The 24,876-nt window shown below is 40.5% G+C and overlaps 1 long non-coding RNA gene across 1 annotated transcript in view; it reads right to left on the reverse strand.

Annotated features, from left to right (window-relative positions):
• LOC114486820 (uncharacterized) overlaps positions 1-24,876 on the reverse strand; it is a 73,894-nt gene that overhangs the window by 19,338 nt on the left and 29,680 nt on the right. Inside the window, exon 5 of the long non-coding RNA XR_003681113.2 lies at positions 24,666-24,853. This is a non-coding gene — a long non-coding RNA (uncharacterized lncRNA). The remainder of the gene's footprint in view (positions 1-24,665; positions 24,854-24,876) is intronic.

Here is a 24,876-nt window from a genome sequence, read left to right on the forward strand (position 1 = left end):
AAAGAGATTTTGTTTTGATCACCAAAATACCTGCGCTCCATAGAAGAGCATCTGGCACAAGTAGGAGCTCAATAATATTTGTTGAAAATGAATGCATGAGTAAAAAAAAAACATTTACAGTGATGTCATTGGTGGTTCTCAGGGTTAAGGAGAACCCAGCATCACACCAAAATGGTTTGCCTGTTCCTGGTCTGCTGTCTTTGCTCTTTTATATGAGCACTAGTCTTTTTTTTCTATTCAAAATGAAGATACACTTAAGAAAAGCCTAATCGGAAAATAACAGATCCCAACGAGAAATAAATACAATACTTATAGCAATTACGTTTCTCCAGATGGCTTTGAGAAAGATGACAGGGTAAAGACAGCAGCAGATGACATACTAGAGAAAAACGCTCTCTGGGGCAATTTATGCCTGGGTTACACAGAGTTCCAGGCCCTTCCTCTCCTGGAGCCTGGCCTCGTGCAGGGTGTTGAGAGGCACTCAAAGGGCAGCAGCACGAACTCACTGCCAGCCTGTCTAAAGCAGGCAACTGTAGAAAGGCAGAGAGGGAAGGTCCAGGAGGACAGCAAAGTGACAGAAATGAGTGAGGGCTGGAGGGTGGACTGTAAAACTTGGAGGGATTTCCTGAGCCCAAGAGGAAGCCTGCAGGCATTTCTTTCAGGGCTCTTGCAGTCTTGAGCGTTATTCAGGACTCTGGTCTGCAAGATGAGGGTATCTTATATGGTCAATTCATCAACACCCACATATTTGCTTTAAGATTCCTACAGAAACAAGCATCCCATTCATGCCACCTGAGATGAATTTCCAAGGCTGTCTGATCATCAAATCTGCTTTACTTCAGTGCTTTTCAAACTTTAATTAATGTGAATGTGAATCAATTGGCAATCTTGTTAAGATGCTGATTCTGAGGGGTGTCCTGAGATTCTGCATTTCTCACAAGCTCTCAGGTGATGCCTTTATTGCTGGTCTGCTGATACACTGAGTCAGTCACAAGACATTACTTCACCAACTTGGCAAGAAATGGAGACAGCTTTGTGAAGATGGACTGACTCTAACCTGAATTAAAGTAGCAAAGTCTCATTAGTAAAGATTTTGATTCCTCACATAAGGAAAAAAGATGTATTTATATCTATGATTCTCACGTCTTTCCTTTTTGGTAAATGAGTGTAGGTGGTGCTTAACTCATGATCTAGATATACTAAAGCTGTTTGTCTGGTATAAATTTCCATTTTTTTAAAACATACTTAAATCAGATTCTATTACAAAATTTCTTTCTTTTTTCCTCCCTTCCTTCCTTTTTTTTTTTTTTTTTGCTTTAAACCATGGACTTACTTTAGCATAAAGAAAGAAATTAGCCATTGTATGAGAAATGAGGTTACTTGAAAGAGAATATGACTTGCTGTCTACCTTGCTTCTTTCCCACCTGCTAAGAAAGGCAGAAAGAAAGGATAGGGTAAGGTACATATAGTTCCACTGGTAGCCAATCAATAAGATTTTGTTTGAAAAGAAGCACAACAAAATATCCACACCAGCATGTAGTTAATCCTATTGAAGATGTCTGCTCTCATAAACACACAGGCTTGGAACTTAATTTACAGAGGCAACTTATATTTATAAAGCCACAGAAACTCAGAAGAGAACAGCTAGTATTTCCTACATCTGAGTTTGGTGTCAGTTGGGGGTCCAGATCCAAATTGAGCAGACAATCTAGTTAGGAAGATAATAAGAAATTAAGCAAGATTTTAAATCTAAAATGTAATTTTATATAATTTCATAACTTTCCAGGAGTTTATGAGAGTTAAAGGGAGTTTAAGGAAAGAAGAGATTTAGATTGAGGTGGGCAAGGAAGGTTTTCTGAAAAGCAGGATTCGAACTGGAATTTGAAGAAAGGTTAGGCCAGGAGAGATGGGAATAAGAGGGATGAGTGCCTCAGGAAGGACAAAGCAATTGTGTGGATATAAGAGAACGTAAAGTGTTTGCGAGCTTACGAGCAGAACAGCTTGCTGGAGTGACGTATTTGTTTAAGAGAAATATGGTAGAGGGAGAAACATTGGGAACACAGAGCTGCGACTGAATTAAGAAAGGTCTTGAAAGTTAGGCTAAGGTTGGACTCGATTCTGTAAATTATATGGAACCACCAGATGTGTGAGTACAAAAAATACATTTTAACAGATTAAAAATACTTTAAAAAGTATTTTAATAGATTAATTTCCATAGTCCAAGTGTCAGGGATAAGGGCCAGAATTAGGATGGTGGTGAAGGGAACTGAATAGATAGGACTGAGGGTTCATCTAAAGGAGTCATAGACTTTAATGACCGATGGGATAAGTATAGTTAGCAGAAAGGCAGTGACCTTGAGGCTTGAAGTTAGTAGAACAGAAAATGAACAGTTTAGGAGGAAAAATCAATTCAATTTGAGATATTTTAAGTTTTAAGTAATAGTAAGATGGACAAGTAGAAAAATCCAATAGACAATTGCAACTGTGACAGTGTGACCCTACTGAGACGTGGTAATAAGTGGAGGCTTGTGAGTGAAAGACATCACCAAGGAAAAACATGCAGAGACTGAATCTTAGGAAATGTCCACATGTGTGGCCTGGATGAAGAAATAGCAGTAGTACAAGAAACAGAGGCACACAGAGTATTAAAGAAGTGAAAGGAAGCGGGCGTGGCCACAGCATCAAATGCAGCAGAGAATCCAGCACAATGAGGTCAAGGAAAGACTCTTCAAGGTTACTGTTGCTTTTCCCAGTATGAACAACACAGAGTGAAAGGGAGGAAACCAGATGACAAAAGATTAAGGAGTGACCGAGTCATAACAAAGTTAGAATTTATCCTTTAGATAAAAGGAAAAATAGGATGGAAACTGAAGGGGAACGTAAGGGCAAGTGCTTTTGTTGTCTTTTAATTTATTATAGTGGTGACATATATATAATATATATATCTTTATTGATTAAGGAGAAGGGAAAAAAAGGAGAGAAATTTGATGATATCTAAAAACTGTAGAGGGACAGGAATTTGAGGGAGGCAAAGGCCTGAAGGAGAAAGGCCCATCGTTAAAGGGGTGAGCCCTACAAATACCCACCAAAAACAAAAAACAACCCCAAACAACCCTGCCTCCACATATCTGGAAGAAGAGGGCTACAGAGATGGAATACTCAGGCTCCTGGGGGCCCCACTACCTCAGTAAAGTAGCATGTGGGATTGTTTTCAAGCTCTGGGTCTGGAGGTAAAGTGGAAGAATGGAGAAGGCTTGGATTGGCCATTGTATTAAGAAATTGGCAACAGGTGAACAAGAAGCATTGCTAAACAACAGTTGAGGGGCTTCCCTGGTGGCACAGTGGTTAAGAATCCGCCTGCCTATACAGAGGACACGGGTTCGAGCCCTGGTCCAGGAAGACCCCACATGCTGTAGAGCAACTAAGCCCGTGAGCCACAACTACTGAGCCTGAGCTCTAGAGCCCAAAAGCCACAACTGCTGAGCCCGCGGGCTGCAACTACTGAAGCCTGCGCGCCTAGAGCCCGTGCTCCACAACAAGAGAAGCCACTGCAATGAGAAGCCGGTGCACCACAACGAAGAGTAGCCCCCGCTCACCCCAACTAGAGAAAGCTTGCGTGCACAGCAGTGGAGACACAATGCAGCCAAAAATAAAAGAAATTAATTAATTTAGAAAAAAAAAACCCCCAAACAACAGTTGAGATGAGTATGAATACTCCACGTAAGCACAGACACACACCTAAAGACAGTGGGCTTGACTCGGGGGTGTAGAACCAACACAACAGGCTGGGGAAAGCGAAGTGGGCATCAGAATATGTAAAGAGGTGAAGGCAGCACTGAAGTCACTAGCCAAGTCCACATGGAGTTAAAACACCTCAATTGGGATGATCCAGAAAGCGGAGCACGCCAACAAGAGGAAGATGATTCAGAATGGTGAGCAAAAACAACCGGCAGGCCAAATTCACTCTGAGCATTCCAATTTAAAAGGCACTTGTTGGGAATCCAGCAAAGGCCAGTTACCGAGCAGCATATGCTCCCTACTAGGCTTGGGCATGTTGGGGGTGCTGAAGAAGTATGAGGCAGTGCTCCTGCCCTCAAGGAGCTTTGTAGTTAGAGGGAGGGGATAAGCACATCTGAACCCTGTGAGCGAGCACATCCACATTGTGTGGTAGTTAGGACTCCAAACATCGTGAAGAGTTGGTTGCAGGAGAGCTGGTTAAGAAGCGGCCAGATGGCAGAATGGGCCCCTCTCCTGCCTTTTTCACATCCTTCCCAATATTCACGGTCAAGCACACAGCTGCACCTTCAAGACATTGGAAATGGAGCCAAGGAAAGGGCAACTGTGATTTCTTCATCATGTGTGAGAGACCTGAAAGCTATACTCATTTGCCTGCTCAGAGATAGGTTTAAAAGCAATACTCATCTTCCTTCTACGCCTGGTGTGGGGTACTTTGCCCAGCAGAGCAAGTTGTGTTAAGAGGAAGAAATGAGATTTGTGAAAGGTGAGAAATCTGGAGTTCTTTAAGAAAACTGTTTACTCTCCCCTCCCTGCCCAGTTACACTGAGATATAATTCACACATAACATTATATAAGTTTAAAGTATACAACATTATGATTTGACATATGTATACATATGCTGCAAAATGATCACCACAACAAGATTAGTTAATATCCATCACTCCCTGTAGTTATAATTTTTTCCCTCATGATGAGAACTTATCTATTCTCCCAGCAACTTTCAAATATACAATACAGTATTGCTAAGGACAGTCATCATGGAGCCCTTGATGAGAAGTCAATAGCCAGGAGCCACTTCACAGCTCACAGCCACTGAGTGCATGACCAGCCCTTAGGAGCATTCCTATGAGCTGTGTGGAAGTCTACTTTCCAGCCCTCCATCACTCCCATCCCACTCCTGGGGTCTCCTCCCACTTCAGAGCATGCTGTCCAGATCATTCAAGTCTGGGGAGGTATTCTGGCTCTGCCACTTACCAGTTGTGTGACCTTGGGCAAGTAGCTTGAGACAACTGAGTGTCAATGCCCCTTCTAATTCTTGGAGGAACTGTGTGGCACTGAGCAATTGTTTGTCATCTTCAATTACTTCAATTACTGTCATCTTCAATTACTCCTTCCCCTTATCTTCACTGTTTGGTAATGAAAATGATAATTTCCTCCTTCCCATTTCTTTCATTCAGCTACATTGCTTAGTAGCAGAGAGCCTTTCCCTGGTCAGATGGATCTAAGTCATGTAACCAACCATTTGCCTGGCACTGGCTTAGTGTCTAGTGACTATTATTTGACTAATGCCTCTCTGATCCCCCCCAACACACACACACAAACTCACAAACCCTGAGCCCCTTTCAGAGCTACTGAATCAGAATCTTGAGGCCTGGAACCTATATTTTTTCAAGCCTCCATCCCCGACTAAGAATGTTGTACCTATTCAGACTCCCACATCCCACGAGAATCCATAACGATATTCTTTGAAAACTAGATGAATTATTTTCTATCAGGCTAACTTTAGAGGCTGCGGCTGCCTCAGTGATAGACATAGGAACAAATTGACAGGGATCTGTCTAGTTGGGGACTTAACATTTCACAAAAGTCCACCATCAAAAACAATGTTGTTGTTTGTTGTCTGTTGTTTTCTATACACTAAAACAGTCTAGAGTTCAGGCTTGGGTTTGCTCCCATCTTGTTTTCACTTATTTTGTTAAAAGTAACCATCACTCCATCACGGAGCTCTGCTTTACCTGTCATCATATGACTTACGTCTTTTTAAATAGTCAAAGACTGAGGAATCCACGGGAGGAGGAGAGAAGGGGTGCACAACAGAGAAAAGAGGGATTAGAGGCTGAGTGTGGCGACACCAGGAGAACAGGGGCAGAACAGTGGTGGAGATGGCTGTGAACTGAGTGTCTGTCCCATATGTGAAGTTCTGGCGGGCGGACAGAAAATGCAGCAGATCTGCAGCTGAGGAAATAGCTTTTGAGACATTTATAATGTCTTGCTCTGTGTCCCGCACTTTTAGGGGTGTGTGTGTGTGTGTGTGTGTGTGTGTGTGTGTGTGTGTGTGAGAGATGGGGCGTGGAGGTGGCTGTACACTCAGAGTTGAAAATGAAAAAGCTCTCCCTATTGACTCCTGAATGGCTGAGATAAAGAAAACCACATGGGACTCATTGTCAGAAATGAGAGCTCAGAAGCTGGCCTCCTTTTTCCCATTATTGTGCTATTTTCCTCCTTCCCCCTACCCCTCCCACCTCAAAATGTGCCCCCAGCCTCCACCTACCCCCACCCCCCAACAACCCAAAGAGACTCTCTTTTCAAGCTCCACTGCCAAGGACCCCTCAACGGAACCCAAGACCTCCATTCAGAGTCACTGGTTTGGGTAAAATCCCTTATTCACCCTCTCGCCACCCCCCTGCCCCATCAGCTGAGCCTCAGTTCAGACCTCACAAAACAAAACAAAACCACCCCATAGAATTGATGGTTGCTGCTGGAGGACCCCCTCCACTCCTTCCCCGGGGGGCTCCTGCCGAGGCAGCTTCTATTCTCCACGGTTCCCTCCCTCCCTGCCCCCAGCTCCTGCTGGATTTTTGTAGTTAACAAGTGCACACTGTTATTATTGTGCCCCCTATCATATTTATTCCTTTTCAGAGCTGATCTGCACTTTTGTCAGAGGCAACCAAGGCATCTTTTGACACTTTAGCCTTTCTGTCTGCTGGGGAGTGAGGACAGGGGTGGCAGCAGGGCCAACCCAGCCTTCTAAGATGAGCAAGCAAGCCAGAAATGAGGAAGAAGAGAACAAAACCCCCAAACAAGGGCGAATGGAGAGGAAAGAGAAAAACATTGTAACTTGTTAGTGACCCAATGTGAAAGAGGTAAGGGGAGGAGGACGCTAATGAGTTTGAGGACACTCGTATTTAAAAGTGCTTTATTTCCCAGCAAGGCTGTGAGATGGCTAACTTTGTTAAAACACTCAGCTGAACTTTCATTTTCACAAGTTCCCTAAAGTTTAGGGAAATGAGAGAGAGAAACCAAGAGAGTGAGAAAGAGTGAAACCCAGAGAGATTCAGAAAGAGATATCAACAAAGAAAGAAAGAGGAAAAGAGAGAAAAGAAATAAAAACAATTTTGGTGTTTTTAATCTAACACTCAGCTGAAAGTGTCTCATACATCTAGCAAGAGTATCTTGTGCCTTTTTAAAATGTAAAGCTTAGGAAATTTCACCAGAATCCCCAAACTGTAGTGATTAGCAAACTTCCCAGATTCCTTCATATCCATTTCCATTGAGAACTTTGTGGTCACAGGATAGAAGTAATGTCTGAAAGCGTTGTTCCAATTAATGACACAGAGAGTGCTGAAATATCAATGGAGAGGAACTTAAAGAAAACACAGCTAATTAATTTTCACTTGACCTCCCAGAGAGGGGCGTTTTTATTCCACTTGTACATATGAGGAAAGGAAGTTGAACAGCACTTGATTTGCACAAAGCCCAAGGTAAAGCGGGGGATCAAGAACATCTGACTGCTGGGCCCACAGCCAGCAACTTGCAAAACCTCACTGTCGTATTTCTAGGAAAGAATGCATTTATACTTATGAGGAAATCCGAACGACAACATTCCCATGTGCTCCTTCAGCAGAAGAGCGTGTGTCCAGAGAACATTAAAGGAAGATATTAGCCTGCGGGTTTAGTCATCTCCCAACTTGGTTTTCTTTCCTTATAAGACAAAAAGAGGAATCTCATGAAAAGGCTACGGAGAGGGAGATGTCCCAAGTGTTCTCTGATCATGTTCTTTCACTTTTCTAAATAATATGTTGTATTCTTAGAGCCCTTGTTCTGCCAAATAGCTCAAAGCATTTTGCAAACATTAATCAAGCCTCAGGACAGTTGTAGGTGGCCTAAATTATTATCCTCAGCTCTTGGATGGAGAACCGGTTTGGAGAAGTTAAATCTCTAGTGCAAAGTTACTCAGAAACTCCATGGTAGACTGAGGTCTAGAATTCATCATTCCTAGGCTGAAATCCACCCACCTTTCTGTAAGACCAATGTCATCCAACATGTCCTTCAACAAAATTTCCAACAGCTTACTCCTATTTTCATACCCAAGCTTTCCCCTTGTCTCCTTGGGCAAACTTAAAAAGCTGCCCATTACACCTTTTATAATCTTTCCTGTGATATGAAATCTAATGTTCTCACAGGTTTTACTTCCAAATAAACCCTGCAACCTTGACTTTATTCTCTCATCATACAACTTCTGCTCACACTAGGCAGGACTCACATGTATTCGAAGGCAGAAGCGGAATACCTGCCCCAATTTCCCTTTCTTGGGAGAATAGGTACACCAACTGTTATTAGCAAGAAGAAAATATGGCTCCATGATATTTGGATAGTACTTCATAGTTTATAAAAAAGCTACATACAGCCTATCAGCTGAACTTCACTGCAGTCCTAAGAGTTTTACAGGTAAGGAAACTCAGTCAGGCTTAAAGAGGTCATGTGTCCAAAGTCAACAGCTAGGAAGCTGTGTGTGTGTGTGTGTGTGTGTGTGTGTGTGTGTGTGTGTGTGTGTGTGTCTGGGGAGGTGGTACGGAGTGACAAGAACCCAGGTCTTTTAGGGCTCAAGCACAGAATGTTTCACCCTGGTGCCAGGGAATAAATTTTCTGTTCACAGTGAAGAGATTAACGTTAGCAATACAGTCTCTGAAAATAATTCACCCTCAAAGAAAATTTGTAGGTTTGATAGAGTATAGTATTTCTCAGGTCTTACTAAGGAACCTAGAACCACTACCGGAAAAACAGAAAGACTGTAACAAATGTAAAGTAAATTTTGATCTCTTTGGATGCAGGGACCTGAGATTTGAATGACACTGAAATGCTCTGCCACATTGCGGGCAAAATTTATTCAGGTAACCTGTACAAGCTTTGAGGTAAGAGCTATCACCCATTTTTGAAAAGAACGTGTGTGTTCTCTAGATGCTGGGTGAAGTGTTTGAAAATATTAATTCGCGCAAGGGGGTCAGTAGTGTTGTCCAAATCATTCTACGTCTTTACCAATTTTTTGTCTAGTTCTAGCAATTGCTGAGAAAGGAAATAGAAATTAGTTCTATCAATTGTGTTAAAATCTCCATCCATGACTGTGGACTTGTCTATTTGTGCCTTTGATTCCGTCCATTTTCACTTTGTATGTTTCCACTTCTTATTTTATGTCTTCCAGTAGGATAGACTCCTTTATCATTATGAAATGTCTCTTTATCCCTGGAAATACTTTGTCTTGAAGTCTATTTTATTTGATATTAATATAGCCATTCCATCCCTCTTATGCTTACTCCTTGGGTAGTTTATTTTTTTCTACCTAGTTAGTATCAACCTATATAATCTACTCAGAATCAATACATCTAAATTCATGTTAACATAAGAGCCTTTTGTGAATTTCATTAATTTGAGTAAGATATTGAGAGTAGGGTCATCTCTGCGTGAATTAATAAGAGGAAATTTCTGGACCTAAAAAGTTAAGATCAGGTGTAGATGGCCCAGTTAACAGAAGTAGCCAGCTCCCTCGACCCATGCTGAAAGCTCATCTTCTGAACTCTCCATTTCTTTTCCTCTCTTTTCTCATTGAGACTCCCTCCAAGCCTTCTCACACTTTTGATTGCCATCTTTTTCTCTTTCTCTCTGAATATTAAACACTAGGTCATGGCCTTGTCACCTCTGTCCAGGATCATTAAAGTTTTCTTCACCCGGACATCTCTGCCTCTCATCTCTCCAGCCAAAAGAGGCACCCAGGGAATCTCAGTGAGTCCTTTCTCCTGGGACTCTGTCCTCAATGCTCCTTTTGTTTCCTTTTTAACTCCTTGGTTTGGTAATCTAGCTTAGATGCTTCTTGAAATGGCTCACATTTTCATGCTAGCTTTTCCTCCTTCACGTCCCTCCATGAACCTCACTTTTTTTTCTTGATCTCCCAGGTTTTTCCTCCTTCCCAACCACATCAACTCAACTAGATGTCTGTTTATTCAGTGTTTTGTTTATGTCTAAATCAGACAGTCAACGCCTTGAGGCTGGGGTTTCATTCTCAGAGTTCTGTGCTTTGCAAAATGCCATCTGTACTTACCACACTCTATAAATAATAATCAGGCAAAAGAATCAGTAAACTGGTGCCAGATTACTGATTAGCATAAGCACTCAACACATCGAAAGACTTGCTGCTGCTGCTGCTGCTGACACAAAAACTTTTTCTCCAAGAAAAGCAGAGCAATGAAAAAGAATCTTGGAAAAGACACTTGGTCACAATTCCATTTGGACGAGGTAGAGGACAAACTGACTGTGGAAGGAAAGGCTCCCAGGAGTCCTTCCCACCCTCTGTCTCATAAAAGAACGTTCATGTGGACTGAGAGCTCTTTCAGGTCTTACTACTCCTCTGTACCCAGCCCCTGGCACAGTGCCTGACATGAAGTAGCCATAGAATAGACATAGTCTTGAATTGTTGACCTGAACCTAAAGAATTAGGGGGACATTTAGCTCATTCCAGTGCCTAGCTATAGAACTATTCTTTGAGACAGAACCTCACCCTTGACTAATCTGTAGACATATCCAATTGCTACAGGAACTAGACTACTACATTAAACCATATTTGATAGTCATAATTTGATGTTCAGAACATAGAGAATTACATTCAACAGGCTCTGGTTAAGAAGGGATGTATATATATACACTTATATACATATATACATTTATATATATATACACACATATATATAGCAAATAAAAATATATGAAATATATATGAAAATAAGTATATCTATAATTTCAACATAGTTCAATGAAAATATTTGATACTTAAAGGGATATCCTCAGCTGCATAGAAAGCTCGTATTACAGAGGACTTGTACTGAGGGCCCAGTGGTGGGGGGGCTGAAACAGTTTATTGCCATTATATATCCTAGCTATATACCTAGGCATATCTCTTGCTAGCTTGCTCTAGAAATACATGTACTATATCTTCCCATATGAAGTATGGAGTTGAGGTTCTCCAACTACTAAGGTGTAGTGTTCAGGTGCTCTGGGCACTGATCTCTTTAACACTCATATCCAACAAAGTTGAGAATGATCATTCATCCATTCACTCAGCACACATTTCCTGGGCTCCTATCAACCAGCTCCTTCAGGAGTGAGATGTGGTACCAGCCCTTTAGGAGGACTACAGCAGGGCCCTCAAGTCCTGAATAACTTGGAAGGTTCTTATGTTGTAGCTTTACTTTGGGATGGAAAGTGAAGATCAGGCTGATAAAGACATGACATTGATGGTCTAGATACCTTGCCTGTATCTTCTCAATTCCAAATATACAAGACTCCCCTCTCATCTGGGACAGACCTGCCACCAACTAAGCTAACAGACAAAGACCTTGAGGGCAGAGAAAAGGCAGAAGTGAAGGAGTACACTGAGAAAATAAAGTAGAGGGATGTGGAGGAGAGGAGGCAGAGACAAAGTGAAGTATGCTCTTGGAGGTAGGGTTGGTCCAGCATGGATCTTGTGGACACTATGGGGCTCAGTGATTGTAGAGATCTGTGCTCCCTTTCTTGGCCTGAGTGGGGTCTTGCAGCACCAGGCAATGATTTGCTAGCCTGGAATGACTTAGATGGAAAAATAATGACTAATTAGGACAGTTTCAAGCCCCTGGAGAGCTGGGGTATAGGCCTCTTGTTAGGAAGGGACGTTTAGGAAGATGATTTACAATATACATTCTTGGCTGTGTAAAGAGGATTTGCTCAAGAGGGCTCAGCTGCCTCTTCATTTAAGGGGCTCTGGATTTGTGAACTGGCTCAAGTCTAAAAATTGAATGAGGGGCCACAAGTCTCTATTGTGGTGATTCAAGTCAGAGTTCTGTTGAACAAACCTAGAGCTTTTCTGCTTTTACAAATCAAATAAGCCTTTAGTAGACTGTCCATCTATTTAGTTCTAGGGACACCACGATTAACTAGCCAATGCCTTTGACATCTGAAGTTCAAACCCTTCTATTTATTGTTTTGGCTCTGTTGCCCATTATGGTAACTATATCCACCTGTCTTTGGCGACTGCCACTTAGCTGGATCAACTTCAGTGTGCAGCAGAAGTGCTTTATATGTACTTCTCATTTCATTAAACAGAATATTAAAAAGATGTATATTCAAGGGTTGAAATTTAATACAATTAATATTTTTACTACTTCACCAAGGATATTCTTAAGTGCAACTGACATTTTCCTTTTTATTGTGAGTGTGTGGCAGTGAAGTCTATGATGATGAGTAGAATAGTTTGGTGATCCTGCTTGATTCTTGCTAACACACTAGCAGCTCTACCCATGACTCATTTTTCACCATCAGTGGAACTATCAGCATAGTGAAGAACGGCAAATAACATCATAGTATTATTACAAAATTAGGTTTGATCTTATGGACCTTGTAAAATGGTAATAGGGACCCCCAGGGTTCAGTGGATTACATTTAAAATTTTTATTTTATTAAGTTTTTTGGGTTTTTAAAAATTTTTATTTTATTAAGTTTTTTGGTGGATTACATTTTAAAAACCTCTGCTCTACAGTGTATCAAGGAAGTTCTGGAGTTTTATTTGGGATAGGCCAACTTTGCATCCAGAATTCAGTCAAACAACCCAGGTTAGAGCTATTCCCAGCTGCTTGAGCCAATGCTTTGAATCCAGAATCTCTATTTACTGCACCCATCTCAATGAATTAGGCCATGTCCAACATTATAATCCTTCCACTCTGACCCATCACCCCTAGGATCCATTCCCATACATTTCCTCAAGGTTTTGTCAGTAAAAATGGGCAAAATTGTGCAATTCTTTTTGTGTATGTTGCACCCTCTCATGGATCACCAACTCTGTATATTACCCTTGGGCCTGCCAGGACTTGAGTCTGGTTCTAAGTCTAGAAGCAGTGAGAATGCATGAGGGTAGGTCTGGAAGGTCAGTAGTCTTCAAGGCAACTACCTCAGGATTGGCCATTTCAGGTCCTTCAGGTGAGGGGAGACTAATCTTAGAAATGAGAGGAAGGAATGCTCCTTCTTGCAAAGAAAACTCCGCAGAATTTAGGAGTTTATGGTCAGGATTTGCCCATATGTCCTCATTAAAATGTGAGTTGGCAATTTAAAGCCCTGAACTCACCCTTTTCTTCCCCTCAAGTTTTCCAGCATACTAAGAAGTATCCAACTAGCTCCATTATACTTCTTATTGTTACTACAATGTTCTATGACACAGCTGCTTTGTCACAAAGAAGCCTTGACTTCTACTGGCAATTGACTACATGTGTCTGCAGGTGATACATTCCCTTAAAGGCTACTGAAAGGAAAGTCCTGTCTTTGAAGTCAGACTGGGATACCAATTCAGGTTCTGCCATCAAATAGTTTGTGATCTTGAGCAAGTTTCTTAATTTCTTGGAGTCTCAGCTTCATAATTCGTGGTTTAGGGGATAGGGGGAACTGGGGTTTAATGGTGTTATCAGACCTTTCTGGTTCATCTGAGACTATCCTGATTTTAAAACTAAAATTCTGCATCCCAGGAACCCTTTCAGTCCTGGGCAAACTGGGATGGCTGGTCACCCTATAACCCAGCAGAATTGTTATGAAGCTCACATATAATGTAATAGTGCATCTCATTTAGATGGATTGCTGTCCTCAGAGTAGCATGAATGAGTGGTCAGTTTTGCTTTGCTCCATGTCTCTACAGTTCCACTTTATTCCCAGCTATGCAGGGATCACCATCTGTTCAGTGGATATATCTGTGGATGATGAGTTAGTCTTTTAAGTCATCTCAGTAGTATGATTATTAGGCAGAAAGTAAGAATTTTGAGATTGATCTGATATAATTCATCTTCTCCTAGTCTAGTCCCCAAAATGACCCTTTAAAGAAAACCTCTGTAATCTTCTTGCTACGAAAAGTCCTTGCTAAGGGTGGACTGATTCTTTTATTACTTCTGTTGGAATAATCAGTGCAATCAGAGAGGCAGAGGATCAATCAAGCTATACATTCTATCCACCGCTCTGGGGACCAGCACGGAATTGTTCTCTCACAAAGGCTTTATTTAGGCTAACTTAATAAGAACCTCTCTTCTTAAAATATAATGTGAGTTTAATGCTGATGACAAGGGTTGGACGGCAAGTGCAGAACCAAATCTTCTATGTCTTGAGAAGGTTCAGCTGATGTAGCCACTGCACAAGTTTCTCTCCCCAGGTCTGAGGTGTGCAATCCTAACAGGTAGGAAATAGCTCTAGAGAGGACTGTTTGGTCTCAGGGACTCATTCCAACTCTGATGCCTCTACCACAGTGGCCCAATTATGCCAGGCAGAATAAATGACACTAGTAGAGGCAATGCTCAGGCTGACATCAACCTTTTTCCATCTGGAAAGAATTGAAATCACCAGCTCATTTTTGGTAGTTTCCTAGGGAGTAAAAGTTGTGATTTAAGAAATTGTGACTTGGAACTCAATTTAGGACAAAAGATGCCTTTTTCCCAATTACACCAGATGGTACATACACAGCACCTTCATTACCAGCTATTCAAGCACACATCCCTCTTCTAAGTTGGCAGGCCCTACATGGTTGGAATTAATAAACCCAATTCTTCCTGAAACATTACATGTTCAATGTGCTGGCTGGGAGGGAGGAATTAATGAGTCTCAGTTCTTCCTTTAATTCCAGTCTGCTTCCCCCTACTTGTGAGTAAGTTACACTGGAGGTAGCAGTATGAAAAGCAAGGATTAGAAACCATCACAGTATCTGGCACATAGTAGGGGTAGCGGATGAGACGTGGTTCCAGCCCTGGCTGTGTCATTTGCTAACTGTTTGACCTTAGTGTCATTTTACCTCTTTGGCTCTATTTCCACGACTCTCAGTGAGGGGTTGGATTGAGTAATCTTCAAGGCCCTTTCCGTCTCTAAAAGTCAATGAATTGTATGCTTCAGCACGTTTTCTACTCTCTCCTTTTCTTTGTTTGTGTTCCTCTCTGCCTCTCCCTAGAAACTGAGTAGGCTGATGGGATGACTCTGGTTAGGAACGAGGTGGGGATAATGATTAAGACTGGCTAGGAAAAAACACAGATGTTTCTTTCCTCCCCTTTACTCAAGTCCTGCTCTCAACAGGAGCCTCCCCAAGACACCATATGGCTTTGCCCTCTTCTGGAGGCTGGCTTAACAGGAGCCACGTTAAAACCTAATCCCCAATATGACAGTATTTGGAGGTGGAATCCTTGTGAGGTAACTGGGTTATAAGGGTGGATCCCTCATGATTGGGATTAGTGCCCTTATAAAAGAGACCCCAGAAAGTTCTCTCACCCCTTCCTGTCATGTGAGGACACTGTGAGAAGATGGCCAGCCACCTATGAACCAGGAAGGGGCCCCTCACCAGACACCAAGTCTGCTGGCACCTTGATTCTGTTGCTTTGAATTTTTAATGCACACATACATACCCATGAAAATATAATCAACTTTAACCTTCCATAGTAGCATCTTTGAAAGGAGAAGGTGCTCCTAGAGCTAAACTTTATGCAGCATGAATTCCATCTCACACTGGAGTTTTCTTGTGGTCCATGTCAGTCTGTGATTTACTCAAGGTTTCCTTCTCAAAATGCCATCCATAGTGATCTCTGGGAATTGACCATCAGGTCAGAGGAAGATTTTAGAGACCAATCTATTATTAGCAAATCAGATATTGACTTCACAAAGGTTTAATAAATTAAAGAACCTCCTCTGTTGGGTTCTTTCTCTTTTTAGTTCTTCTCTTGTTTACCTTTTTCCCTAATTTTGTTGTGTAAGCTTGCTTTGCAGGGCCATGTCAGTTGTGGCTCTGGGACAAAATGTTCCTTTTCTAGGCAGAGATGTTTCATCTGGAGCCAAACCTGACTTTCCTTTCAGCCATAATGTAAGCATGAAAGTATGAAAATTAACAGCACAAATAAGGTTTACTTGCTTTCTCTAGAAACGTCAAAAGCCAGGAAAGGCAATATCAGAATGCAGTCATTCATCCTCCTTTTCTAATCACTTGATTTCAATTTCTCTTCCAGAATAAATATTTGACACGTTTCTTCACTAGTGCGGAGCTGGAGAAAGGGCAATGACTTTGGCTCAGGTGGGTTAATACTGCTCTACCCTGGCAGTTCTGGCTTGTGGAGTTTAGTGTTGGGTTTATGACTCCTACCAGGTTATATGGCAATGATTAAATAAGAAGGTGATGAGGTTGCTGAGTGATGGTCCAAGGTTGGATCAGCCAAGAGCAGACATCACAGGCCAAAGCTGAGGTGTGCTGGCAGAGATGTGCTTAAGACAGAATTGTGCATCCACTGGCTATACTCACGCGCAACGGCTGCCACCACCTCACCCACCAGAGACCCTCTGGCGCCTGGAAGGACTGCTGGGACAGACAGAAGGGCTGGAGAAGCCTAGACTCTACTCATGGGGAATGCACACAGTTGGCTTGCTGACAGTAAGGGGGGAGAGAGCCTTGTACTGGTGGCTGTAGCCTTGCTGCACTCCCCAATCTGAATGGGGTGAACACCCTGGCCCTGCTCACTCTGTGCCATAGCCTGGTGGGAGATCAGGGCCAACCAGGCCATGGGAAAAGACTCTGTCTACTCTCACTTTGCCCCAGCTTCTCCCTCCCAGATTCACTTTGTTGTACAACAGAAACTAACACAGTATTGTGAAGCAATTATACTCCAATAAAGATCTACTAAAAAAAAAAAAAAAAAAAGACTCAGTCTAGCTACACAGAGATAGTCTGGGGGGGCGGGCCTGGGGTGTGATCCAGGTGAGGTGGTGGCAGCCATTGCCAGCACACGTTGGAGTGGCACCATGAGAGAACTTGCAGTTCTTCTCGCAGCTGAGCGAGAGGGCTCCAGCCCCACGCACTCCATGCTGCAGCTTAGCGCTGGATTGGGGGCAGACAGGTCTCAGGAGAAGACTGCTACAGAGGCAGCCCAGATCTCTGGCGGCAGCACAGCCACCTCAATTCCTGCAGCCACAATGCTCCAACCCCCAGCCCCAGTCCAGCGAATGCTCTGGCTGTACCCACTCCACATCACAGACTTGCACTAGATCTAGGACGAGCATAACAGGGGAAGGGATGTGACCTTGGGCTATGTCTGAGCAGAGCTACGGATGCCTACACAGGTGACACATCAGTCCTCTGTGAGCACATGGGCCTCACTTCCTTCAGCACTCCCCACCGAGGGGCAGGGCATACACTCGAGGGGAATAGAACCTGATCGAGCTTGACCCTCAGGGCTTCTACTCCTACAACTGGGGACCATACCCCATCCCTGACAGGGCAGTGATTGCCAAGGAGCAGAGAGGAAGTCCCGCCTCACACCCTGCACAGGCTTTAGGTCTCCCAACACCAACCAAATCCCCTATCAAGGTGAAAACAGCCAGCATACCCTGAGGAGAGAAGATATCGCTGGTGTCCATATCAAAACCAGACCTCACAACAAAGACTGGACACACACAGTCTACACAGGGACTCTCCCACATAAAAACACGCCTTCAAAACCACAATAGATAGTTGTTTCTCCTAAATTCAGAGACAGAGAAAATTAAATAAAATTAAAAGGCAGAAGAACTGGTTCCAACTAAAAGAGCAAGAGAAATCCCCTGAAAGAACAAATAAATAATGAAACAGAGCTCACCTGTCTACCAGATCCTGAGGTCAAAAAGGTGGTAATAAAAATGTCAACTGAATTAAGAAAGATTATCAATATAAATGCAGATTACTATAACAAGGAACTAGAAACTATAAAGATGAACCAATCAAAAATAGGTAATTTGGGCTTCCCTGGTGGTGCAGTGGTTGAGAATCCACCTGCCGATGCAGGGGACACGGGTTCGTGCCCCGGTCCGGGAATATCCCACATGCCGCAGAGTGGCTGGGCCCGTGAGCCATGGCCACTGAGCCTGCGCATCTGGATCCTGTGCTCCGCAACGGGAGAGGCCACAACAGTGAGAGGCCCGCGTACCACAAAAAAAAAAAGGATACAAAAATAGGTAATTCAATTTCTAAGGTAGAAAGCAATCTAGAAGCAATAAATAGCCAAATAAATGACACAGAAAAACAAATAAATGATCTGGAAGATAGAACAATGGAAATTCCCAATCAGAACAGCAGACAGAAAGACAAATGAAAAAGAAAAATGAAAACAACATATGAGACCTATAGGATAATATAAAGTATGCCAACCTATGCATAATAGGGGTCCCAGAAGGTGAAGAGAGAGAGAAAGGGATCTAAAATGTATTTGAAGAAATTATGGCCCCAAACTTCCCAAACCTAAAGAAGGAAACAGATATCCATATATGGGAAGCACAGAAGGACCCGAACAAGATAAACTCAAACAGACCCACGCCAAGACATATTATAATTAAAATGGCAAAAGTTAAAGATAAAAAGGATCCTCAAGACAGCAAGAGAAAAACAGAGTCATTTACAAGGGAACCCCCATAAGGCTATCAGCCAATTTTACTACAGAAACTTTGCAGACCAGAAGGGAGTGGCATGAAATATATTCAAAGTCCTGAAAAGGAAAAACCTGCAACCTAGGTACTCTACTTAGCAGGATTATCATTTAGAATATAAGGAGAGATAAAGAATTTCTCAGATAAGCAAAAACTAAAAGAATTCAGCAATACAAAATATACCCTACAAGAAATATTAAAGGGTCTTCTCTAAATAGAAAAGAAGCACGAATCTATAGGAAAGGTAAAATCACAACAGGAAAGGCAAATATATAGTAAGAATTGAAGGTCACTTAAATAAGCCAGTATGTAGATGAAAAAATGATTTAAAAAATTGTAAAAGCAATTATAACTACAATTAACAGTAAAAGGATAAGCATGAAGCTTTAAAATAGGATAACAAAATCACAAAATATGGGGGAAGGAAGCATAAAAATGTAGATCTTTGACAATGTGTTTGAACTTGAATGACTATCAGTTTAAATCAAACAGATATAGTTATGGATCAACAGCTCTGAACTCCATGGCAACCACAAATCAAAAACATAATAGATTCACAAAAACCAGAAAGAAAGAACTCAAGCATACTACAAAAGAAAATCATCAGACCACAAAAGGAAAAATAAAAAGAAGAACAAATAACTACAAAAACAACTAGAAAACAAGATTAAAATGGCAATAAGTATATATCTATTAATAATTACTCTAAATGTCAAAAAACGAAATGCTCTGATCAACAGACAAAGAGTGGCTGACTGGATAAAAAAACAAGAACCTGCAATATGCTGCCTACAAGAGGGTCACTTCAGGGCAAAATACACATATAGATCGAAAGTTAGGGAATGGAAAAAGATATTTCATGCAAATGGAAACGACAAGAAAGCAGGGGTAGCAATACTCATATCAGACAAAATAGACTTTAAAACAAAGGCCATAAAGAAAGACAAAGAAGGGCATTATACATCAAACAGATATAGTTATGGATCAACAGCTCTGAACTCCATGGCAACCACAAATCAAAAACATAATAGATTCACAAAAACCAGAAAGAAAGAACTCAAGCATACTACAAAAGAAAATCATCAGACCACAAAAGGAAAAATAAAAAGAAGAACAAATAACTACAAAAACAACTAGAAAACAAGATTAAAATGGCAATAAGTATATATCTATTAATAATTACTCTAAATGTCAAAAAACGAAATGCTCTGATCAACAGACAAAGAGTGGCTGACTGGATAAAAAAACAAGAACCTGCAATATGCTGCCTACAAGAGGGTCACTTCAGGGCAAAATACACATATAGATCGAAAGTTAGGGAATGGAAAAAGATATTTCATGCAAATGGAAACGACAAGAAAGCAGGGGTAGCAATACTCATATCAGACAAAATAGACTTTAAAACAAAGGCCATAAAGAAAGACAAAGAAGGGCATTATACAATGACAGAGGGATCAATACAAGAAGAGGATATTACACTCATTAACATATATGCACTCAATATAGGAGCACTGAAATATATAAAGCAGATACTAACAGACCTAAAGGGAGAACTTGACAATAATACAGTAACAGTAGGAGACTTTAACACTCCACTGACATCAATGGACCGATCATCCAGAAAGAAAATCAATTGAGCAACAGAAATGCTAAATGATACAATAGAACAGTTGGATTTAATTTTTATCTGCAGGACACTACATCCAAAAAGAGCAGAATACACATTCTTTTTAAGTGTGCATGGAATATTCTCTGGGATAGACCACATACTAGGTCACAAAACAAGCCTCAACAAATTTGAAAGTACAGAAATTATATCAAACATTTTTTCTGACCACAACAGTATAAAACTAGAAGTCAATTATAGAAAGAAAAATGGAAAAATGGAACAAACACATGGAAACTAAACAACATGCTACTAAAAAACCAATGGGTCAACATTAAGATCAAAGAAGAAATCAGAAAATACCCTGAGACAAACAAAAATGAAAACACAACTTTACAAAATCTATGGGACTCAGCAAAAGCAGTTCTATGAGGGAAGTTCATAGAGATACAGGCCTTCTTCAAGAAATGAGAAAAATCTCAAATGAACAACCTAATCTACCACCTAAATGAATTAGAAAAAGAACAAACAAGGCCCAAAGACAGCAGAAGAAAGGAAAAAATAAAGATCAGAGAGGAAATAAATAAAATAGAGATCAAACAAATAATTCAAAAGATCAATAAAATCAAGAGCTGTTGTTTTTTAGAGATAAACAAAATTGACAAACCTCTAGTCAGGCTCACCAAGAGGAAGAGAGAGGACCCAAATAAACAAAATAAGAAATGAAAGAGGAGAAAGAACAACTGATTCCACAGGAAAACAAAAAATCATAAGAGAATACTACAAATTCGACAATCTAGAAGAAATGGACAAATTTCTAGAAACATACAGCCTGCAAAGACTAAGTCAAGAAAAACAGACAATTTGAACAGACTTATCATTAGAAGTGGAATGGAATCTGTAATAATAATAATTTTTAAAAAACCAGCAAACAAAAGTCCAGGACTGGATGGCTTCACTGGGGAATTCTACCAAACATACAAAAAACTTACACCTATCCTTCTCAAACTACTCCAAAAAACTGAAGAGGGGGGAACACTCCCAAATTCATTCTATGAGGCTACCATCATCCTGATACCAAAGAAATGGAAAGATATCTAATGCTCTTGGATTGAAAGAACTGATATTGTTAAAATGGCCATACTACCTAAAGCAATCTACAGATTTAGTGCAATCCTTATAAAAATACCCATGACATTTTTCACAGAACTAGAACAAATAATTTTAAAAATTATATGGAACCACAAAACACCCAGAATTGCCAAAGCCATCCTGAGAAAAAAGAACAAAGCTGGGTATAACTCTTCTAGACTTCAGACTATATTACAAAGCTACAGTAATCAAAACAGCATGGTATTGGCACAAAAACAGACATATAGATCAATAGAACAGAAGAGAGAACCAAGAAATAAACCCATGCAGCTATGGTCAGTTAATCTATGACAAAGGAGGCAAGAATATACAATGGAGAAAAGACAGTCTCTTCAAAAGTGGTGCTGGGAAAGCTGGACAGCTACATGTAAATCAGTGAGATTAGAACATTCCCTCCCACCATATACAAAAATAAACTCAAAGTGGTTTGAAGACTTAAATGCAAGACATGACACCATAAAACTCCTAGAAGAGAACATAAGCAAAACATTCTTTGACATAAATCATAGCAATATTTTCTTAGATCAGTCTCTCAAGGCAAAAGAAAGAAAAGCAAAAATAAACAAATGGGATCCAATCAAGATTAAAAGTTTCTGCACAGCAAAAGAAACCATCAACAAAACAAAAAGACAACGAACAGCATGCGAGAAAATATTTGCAAATGATGTGATGGACAAGGGGTTAACATCCAAAATACACAAACAGTGCATACAACTCAATATCAAAAAACAAACAACCTGATACAAAAACTGGGCAGAGGACCTAAATAGACATTTTTCCAAAGAAGATACACAGATATATACAGATACAGATATACAGGCACATGAAAAGATGCTCAATATCACTAATTATTAGAGAAATGCAAATCAAAACCACAATGAGGTATCATCTCATACCGGTCAGAATGGCTATCATCAAAAAGTCTACAAATAATAAATGTTGGAGAGCGTGTGGAGGAAAGGGAACCCTCGGACACTGTTGTTTGGAATGTTAATTGGTGAAACTGCTATGAAAAACAGTATGGAGTTTCCTTAAGGAACCAGAAATAGTATTACCATATGATCCAGGAAGTCCACTCCTGGGTATATATCCAGAGAAAAACAAGAAGTCTCTTTCAAAAAGATACATGCACCCCGATGTTCACAGCAGTACTGTTTACAATAGCGAAGACATGGAAGCAACCCAAGTGCCCATCAATGGTTGACTGACTTAAGAAGATGCGGTATATGTATATACAGTGGACTATTACTCATCCATAAAAAGAATGAAATATTGCCATCTGCAGCAACATGGATGGACCTACAGAATACTATGCTCAGTGAAATAAGTCAGACAGAGAAAGACAAATACCATATGATATCACTTATATGTGAAATCTAAAAATTAATACAAATGAATCTAGATATAAAACAAATAGATTCACAGACACAGAAAACAAACTTAGTTACCAAAGGGGGGGAGGGACAAATCAGGAGTATAGGATTAACAGATACAAACTATTATACATAAAATAGATAAGCACCAAAGATTTACTGTATAGCACATGGAATTACACCCAATATCTTGTAATAACCTATAATGGAATATAATCTGCAAAAAAAAAAATCACTATGCTGAACACCTGAAACTAACACAATACTGTAAATCAACTATAAATCAATTTTTTAAAAAGTGAGGAAGATGCAGAGGTGACAGGTAGAGAAGGCAGCTGGAAGGCTGGGGATTGGTTACCTTCGGCAAATAAATTAGTTGGCTGAGCAAGTATCAATAGACAAGTATATTGAGGAGAGTCAGATCCACATTTTTCACCATCTTTTCACTTTCACAAGATTTTCAAACACGGAAACTGGGAAAACTAAAAAGATACTGAGGTGTTGGATTGAAGTTGGAAGTACCGGCATGAACTTATGAATTTTTAAATACATATATAGATATAGATATAGAAAAGTTATAGATATATGTAGCAATGAGCACACCAAATCCCCAGATTTTGGCTGTTAAATACCGCCTGCACTAAAAGGAGACAGGATGCCTTAGAGGAATGGGTAATTGTAAGGCTAGGGCAAGGAAAGAACAAGATGAGCCTGAATCATCTTGTTGTGACAGAAAGTAAAGAAATGCCCAAAGAATGATAGGGACATGTCAATAGGATAAAGAAGTCAGCTTGAAGGAGTTCACACTGGCCAAATCTAGGACAACTACAGCATCAAAATAAATGATGAAAATATTGGATTGAAACTCAACGAATAAAATAAGAATCCATAACTTCACCTGATACTAATAAATGAATGTATAAGTAAACAAATGAAAGAGAAGTTCTTCCTTACAGTAGAATTCTAACTGTAAAATGTGAAGGTTTGATGAATAGTATATTGGTGTAATATTCGAATATCTCCCCACAAAATACTAATTAAGTACAAAGAAAAAATGGTGACTTCACAGTGGAGAACTTGGCAGACCCAAATTAGCCAGAGGATCAAGACTAACGTCACCAGCAGTGGGACAGATTGGTATAATATAGCCTCTTAATGTGGTGCAGCATCATTTCTCCTAGTGTACGCCGAGAAGGCAAAGCTTAAGTCACAGGAAACATCTGACTGATTCAAGTTGAGGGTCATCCTAGTGAGTGAAAAGTCAATGCTTCTTTAAGACTGTCAAGGACACACAGCCAGGGAAGGAAGGAGGAAATGTTCCACACTGAAGGAGAACAGAGATAATGGGTGTTCCTGGAGAGGAATGAGGAAAAAGAGACGACGGGACAATTGGAGAAATTAGAATGGGGTCAGTGGATTGGAGGCTGGTGTTGTGTTGACGTTGATTTTCCAGAATGGAAAGGTGGTACCACAGAAGAGTGTTCCTGTTTTGTGAAAGTAGACAGGGAGTATTTAGGAGTCATGGGTCATAATGCCAGAAAAAAAAGACTGTCTCTCTCTCATACATATATATATATATATATATATATATATATATATATGTATGCATATATACACACTTACACACATATATTTGCACACAGACATATATACACATATAAGCAAATAAAAATTATATATATTTTTCTATAAATATATTTATAAATATACACATATATACACATATACATAGATATGTATGTGTGCTAGAGTTACTAAAATTAGCCTAAATAGTAGAGCCCTTAGGGAGATAATCACGAAATGAATTGGTAACTTCTAATATTTTCCCCATCTTTACCTGTTGTCATTTGGATCAAATACTCACAAAACTTCATGGACCCATTCTACCTCCTCAGAGTCCCTGAAATATCCCTCTTTGGTTGTCATGTTAGAATGAAAAGCTATGACACTACTCTAGTCTTTCATTTATCTCAATATCTCAACGATCACTCAAAGCCACAAATAGCATTGATTCACGCAAGTATTCAAGGAGCACTTACCATATGCCAGCCTCTGTTCAGGTTCTTGGGCACATCAGTGAACAAGAGGTAAGATCCCCTGCCCTTATGGTGCTTCTTCGTTAGGTGGTGATATATGTGACATAAGGACAGTGGTCTTCTGGTTGGTACCAGGTCACTCAGTTGAGACCATGCCACAACAGTGTTGAGACAGACTGTGTTCATTCTGACTGAAAGGGAAACTGTTCTTACT

Source organism: Physeter macrocephalus, chromosome 1 (assembly GCF_002837175.3).
Source record: "Physeter macrocephalus isolate SW-GA chromosome 1, ASM283717v5, whole genome shotgun sequence".
NCBI classification, from domain to species: domain Eukaryota; kingdom Metazoa; phylum Chordata; class Mammalia; order Artiodactyla; family Physeteridae; genus Physeter; species Physeter macrocephalus.